We start from the raw sequence: 6,245 nt of genomic DNA, 5'->3' as shown, positions 1-6,245 counted from the left end.
AGACTAATGATATTATCTTTAAATTACAGTGAACACATTATCTTCTCATATAATACCTTAATGAAAAGGCCCTGGAGAGAGTAAAGAAAATCAAAGGGGAAGATGTATGATTTTTTAAAAAAATTTTTATTAATAATACTTGTCACTGGTAATAGAAAAATGGAGACATGGAAGTCCCTATGCCATGCCTCTACTTGAGTTTTTCTTTAATCACACTATCATTTAGTCCGCAGGGGCCAGTCCACTGCCTGAGGGAAAAAGCCAGAGTGGCTCATGTATTCTTGTCCTCAAGTCTTCCAAGATTCATTATCTTCAAGAATTCTGTGGTAGGTAATGATGGCAGAATCATGCCAACTCCCCTCCACAGGTATCAGGAAAGACCCTGATGTGATATGAGGTGGCTCAGGCTGCAGGAAGATGTCAGTGTGCTCAGTGCTTCCTCTTTTTGTGCTTTTTATCTTCTTGTTGGCACACTTGGGACAGAACCATTGCATTTCTTCTGGTGGTGCAGCCATTATTCCAACACAGGGCCAATGGTCATCACAGCCAATCATTGGACTTCCATCATCAAGCTTGTTACATCCCGGGCAGATCCAGATCTGATTACCCCACTCATCTCTTATCACGTAAGTGCTGACCATCTCGGTTACCATACTTCGTACGGGGGTCTTTGGGACTCCCTGCTCCAGAGATGGCTGGTGATGGAGATAGAATTAAAGCTGGTGAAGCAGTGGCCTGTGTGAGGATGGACAAAGGCAACAAGGCAGGGGTGCGGGGGCTGGTGCGGGGGGTGGGGTTTTCGGTCTGTTTGGAGAAAGGGCTTAGCCTCGGGGGCGGGGACCACTTTGCTGATAACAGTCTTGTCTTGGGCAGCACCAACTCTGAGAGTTAACCTGGGGATAACTGGACTTGAAGCTTGAACAGCAGGCTCCACTTTTATTTTTTCATGCTTGTGTTTCTTCTTTTCTTTTTCTCTCTTCTCTCGCTCTTTTTTCTCTTTCCTTCTCTTTTTCTTTTTCTTCTTCTCCTTCATATCTTTCTTCCGTTCTTTCTCCTTGGGCTTTTCTTTTTCATCAGTAATTTTTCAGGAAGCATTGGTGACAAAGACGCAAACACTGATGGGATCCTCACTGCAGCAGGAGGGCTGAACAAGGGCAAAGCCATTTCTTTTGGAGGCAACACTAAAGGCGTTGGTGGGGCTTTCATCTTATCTTCTCTACCTTTATCCTTAGCCTTTTCTTTTTCTCTCTAATCTTTATCCTTTTTGCCTTTTTCTCGATCTTTCTTCTTATCTTTATGCTTCTCTTTCCTCACAAGTCCATCTTTCAATCTCACTTTTGGATCCATATCTTCAAACTCTTTTATTTTACCTTTGAACAGATCTGAATCTTAATCTTTAAGAAATTCCTTCCATGGATACTTAGTTTCCTTGCTGGCTTCCTTCTCTTTACTTTTTTCCTTGCTTTTGTCTTTTCCCCCCTCTCCTTATCTCTCTGCTTTCTTTCTTTTTCATTTTAGTTTTCAGTTCTTTTTTCAACTTCTTCTTTATGTCTATTGATGAAGGCAGTTTGGCTTTCTCCTCATACACCTTATGAAGAGGTTCGAGGGTCAGAGGAAAGACCGAGGGAGAGGAGAGATATGCACAGTTGTGAGGCATATTGGAAGGTGTTCCCATTTTTGCTTTTCGTACCACCTCATCAATTGAGGCATCCATTGTCCATGAATTATCAGAACTTGAAGTTCCACCTGAAAGAGGCAGAGGAGTGGATCCTGACTTAGTGAAGTTGTTTGAGGAAGTGGAAGCTTTTGGAGTAGTACACTCTGAACCTGAAATTCTCTTAGGGCTGGTAAAAATGTCTCCTTCAGATTCTGATCCAGAAGAAAACTCAAAAGGATCTGGCTCTCGCTCAGCACAAGCCCGTGCAATCAATCACAGCATCAACAAAGTCATCATTGTTTCATCTGTTACAACAGCCTTTTTTGGCTTACTTTCTTTGTTCAATTTCCCTACATCAGGGGTTGTCTATATTTGTTTTACCTGTATAATCTCTTTGTTGATTTTTTCACTTATTGTAGCTAAAGGGGTCCTGTTTGGTGTTTTAGGTCTGATAGGTGGTTGGGGAATGTGAGTCAAAACTTTGGGATTCTTGGGGCTTTTGGAGCTCTTAGAACGTCCAGGTGATTTCTTTTCTTTGGATATCGTTTTAGGTGACCGAATAGGACTTCCGACCATTGCTGGTGATTGCGTAGTTTTAGGTGATTTAGTCTTCTGTCCCGGAGAAGTAGTTTTTGTTTTCGGTGTAAAGGCCTTTGTTTCTAATGGTTTTGCAGTTTGCATTTGTGATTTTGCAACTGGAGCCAACATTGGTGGCTCTGGAGACGGAGGTGCAATGTCTGTATTGTCCTGTGTGTGGACTGGAGAAAGCATTGGTGGAATCTTTTGAGTGGCTCTCAGGCTTCCAGTAATACTACATCTAGGGTGTCCCCTTTAATGTTCAACAGCCGCGGTCTCTTCATAGAAGGCATTTCTTCAGCTTCAGGGCTATTCAATGGTCTCTTACCCAAGAAATTATCATTATTAATAATTTCCTCTTCTTCCAATTCCTCATCTTCTTCCAAGGGAACCTGCATGGCTTTGGCTGATGTGCCTCCATCAGTTGGGTACCTGTTCTTCCTCTTCTTCTTGTCAGCCTGCATGCTGAACAAATTATATGAGACCAAATGAACTAGATGGTGGCTGGCTACCATGCTGGTCACTCTGAAATAGGTCACAATAGAAGGTCCTTCTTGAGAAGACACAATGGGTGGCATGTAGTCAGTAATGTATTCTTGCCTTTCTTCTGCATCTTTACTTCCAGGTTGAGGAAACTGAAGTACACTGTTTTTGCTAACAGGAAATGAAGGATTTTGATGTGGAAAGGTAACAGGTTCTATATTGTGAATATAGTCTTCTAATTCATGAAGATTAACTCCCATCAGCTGGAAAACTTCATTAACATCATCCAAAATAGGATCTGTTCAGCCATAGAGCTCAGAGTACCGATGGCAGCCCCGTCCCAATTGCTGCAGATAGCGTTGCAGCACAACAGTGTGAAGGTGGCAGGCGCTGAGTTGCACCGAGTCCCAGCCCAGCGCCTGGAAGATCTGCGCCACCGAGACCCTCAACAACGACCTGGAGTAACTCTCGCACATCCCGCTCCGTTGACTCCACTGCAGTCCTTGCTGCCACTTCTCTCCACCCCCACCGCCTAACCTTAGCAGAGCCCCCGATTCATCTTCCAGGGCCCCCGTGGTGGGGAAATCGTTCCCCCCCCCCCGCCCCTGGCGACCACTTCAAAGCCCCAGCAACACGGAGCGCGCCAGCCTGAGAGTCGCCATTTTCTGCTCAGTATTTCTTAAGCTGAAGGAAATGAAGAACAAATTCAAGACTAGAGTTGTAATACTTAAGGATGCTTTGGGCTTAATATTAATTGATCCAGGAAGCATTAAAAGAAGATGAAAGGAATACAAAGAGTCACTGTAACCAAAAGGACTTTGCTGACACAGAAGAATTTCATGAAACAACATACTAACAAGAGCCTGTGGTGATGAAGAAGTTCAAGTTGCTCTGAAAGAATTGGCAAAAACCAAGACTTCAGGAATTGACAGCATACCAATTGACATATTTCAACAAACAGATGCTGTCCTGGATGAGCTCACCAAGTTGTGCCAAGAAATCTGGAGGACAATCACATTGTCAATTCCCATTCTAAAGAAAGGTGACCCAACAGAGTGAGAAAATTATCAAACAATATCATTAATATCACATGCAAGCAAGATTCTACTGAATATTATCCAAAAATGACTGGAACAGTACATCAACAGAACTTCCAGATGTGCAGGCTGGGGTTAGAAGAGGCTGTGGTACTAGGGATATGATAGTTAATGTTACATGATCTTGGCTGAAAGCAGAGAGTACCAGAGGAATGTCTATCTGTGTTTCATTGACTTTGCAAAGGCATTTGACAGTGTAGATCACAACAAACTGAGGCTAACTCCGAGAAGAATGGGAATACCAGAATATTTGATTGTGCTTAAGCAGAACCTATACTTGGTCCAGGAGGCAGTCATCAGAACAGAGCAAGGAAACACTGCATGGTTCAAAATTGGGAAGGGTGTACATCTGGGATATGTCCTATCTCCACATCTTTTCAATCTATATGTGGAACAGATCATCCAGGAGGCTGGACTCTATGAGGAGGAATGTGGCATCAGGGTTGGAGGAAGACTTATCAATGACCTGCATTATGCAGATGACACATCCCTGCTTGTTGAAACTGAGGAGGATCTGAGGCGCTTGCTGCAGAAGGTGAAGGACTGTAGCCTTCCACATAGATTAAAGCTCAACATCGAGAAAAAAAAAGATTCTCACCACTGGTCCGATTGGCAGCATTATAATAGATAATGAAGAGATTGAGGCTAACAGCTTTAGTTTGCTTGGCTCCACAATCAACATTCTTGGTGCCAGCAGCCAGGAAATCAAAACACAAATTGCATTGGGAAAGTCCGCTTTCAGAGACATCTCCAGAGTACTGAAGAGCAACCATATAGTCTGGAGACTAAGGTATGCCTGATCCAAGCCATAGTTTTCACAATTGTTTGCTATGCATCAGAAAGCTGGTGAATGGCTAGGGGTGATAGAAAGAGAATTGATGCCTTTGACCTGTAGTGCTGGAGAAGAGTATTGAATATACTATCATCAAGGTCAAGTTTTGGTTCTTGTGGATTTGATTCATTTTCTTTAACTTTAGCTGCAATTTACATGAGTAGTGAGAGGTCTGTTCCACAAGCAGCACCTGGCCTAACTTTTACAGCTGATATTGAGCTTCTCCAGTGATTCTTTCCACAGATGTAATCAGTTTGATTCCTATGCATACCATGAGATGAAATCCATTTCAATAGCCTGTGTTTGTGTTTCTCATAAAAAGTATTTGCAATGAATAAATCAACGGCACATAACAACAACAAGAACAACAACCAATTGATTTATTTCAGCAAAGAGTCGCTGCCCTGGATGTGCTCACCAAGTTGTGCCAAGAAATATGGAGGACAACTACTTGGCCAACTGACTGGAAGAGATCCATACTATCACTAATATCACACACTAGCAAAATCCTGCTGAAGATTATCCAGAAACGCCTTGAACAGTACATTGACAGAGAACTACCAGAAATACAAGCTCGGTTTAGAAGAGGTCATGGCTCTAGCGACATTACTGCAAATGTCAGATGGATCTTGGCAGAAATCAGAGAATACCAGAAGAATGTCTATCTGTGCTTCATTGAATAAGCAAAGGCGTTTGACTGTGTGGATCACAACAAATTTTGATCAACCTTGAAGAAAATGGGAATCCCAGAACACTTGATTGTGCTGATAGGAAACCTATACTTGAACCAAGAATCAGTCCTCAGAACAGAGCAAGGAAACACTGCATGGTTCAAAATGAGGAAAGGAGTGTGTCAGGGATGCATCCTGTCCCCAAACCTTTTCAATATGTATGGAGAAGAGATCATTTGGGAAGCAGGGCTTTATGAGGAGGAGTGTGGCATCAAGATTGGAGGAAGACTCATTAACAACCTACGATATGAAGATGTCACAACCTTCCTTGCTGAAACTAAAGAAGATCTGAAGCCCTTGCTGCAAAAGGTCAAGGACTGTAGTCTTCAATATGGATTGGAGCTCAACATGAAGAAGACGAAGATTTTCACCACTGGGCCAACTGGCAGCACCATAATAGATGGAGAAGAGATTGAGGTTGTTAGCAATTACAGCTTGCTTGGATCCACAATCAATACTTTTTTAAAAAAAATTATTTTTGTGTGTGTGTACCATCAAATCAGATCTGACTGGTACAGGAGGAGATTGCCCCTCCATCTCCAGCGGAAGAGCATCTGGTGGATTCAAACTACGTACCTCTAGGATTGCAGTGCAGCTTCTTTCCACTAGGCCACTAGAGCTCACTACAAATCAACACTCTTTTTTTTTTAAATTAAATTTTATTAATTTTAATGAACATTTACAGAGATTGTGGGTTTCCATTCATTCATTGTTGCACTATTTTCTCTACCCTCCCCCAGTTCATTCCTCTTCATACTCCCCCTTGAAAGTCTGTTTTAATTGTCCAATTGCCACAGTGCTTGTCAAAGCCAGTTCTGATTAATCTCCTTTGTCAGTGTGTCCTTTGCCATTCCCTATGACTCCTCCCA

The 6,245-nt window shown here is 42.6% G+C and overlaps 1 pseudogene; it reads right to left on the bottom strand.

The window, feature by feature from the left end:
* Positions 1-420: 420 nt before the first annotated feature.
* Positions 421-3,361, bottom strand: LOC102874439 (annotated as a pseudogene).
* Positions 3,362-6,245: the final 2,884 nt, after the last annotated feature.

This window comes from Elephantulus edwardii, unplaced genomic scaffold (genome assembly GCF_000299155.1).
Source record: "Elephantulus edwardii isolate Elephantulus edwardi_28Jun2011 unplaced genomic scaffold, EleEdw1.0 scaffold00441, whole genome shotgun sequence".
Classification (NCBI taxonomy): Eukaryota; Metazoa; Chordata; class Mammalia; order Macroscelidea; family Macroscelididae; genus Elephantulus; species Elephantulus edwardii.
Note: the sequence above shows the minus strand (reverse complement) of the source record. Positions and strands in the feature narration are given on the sequence as shown.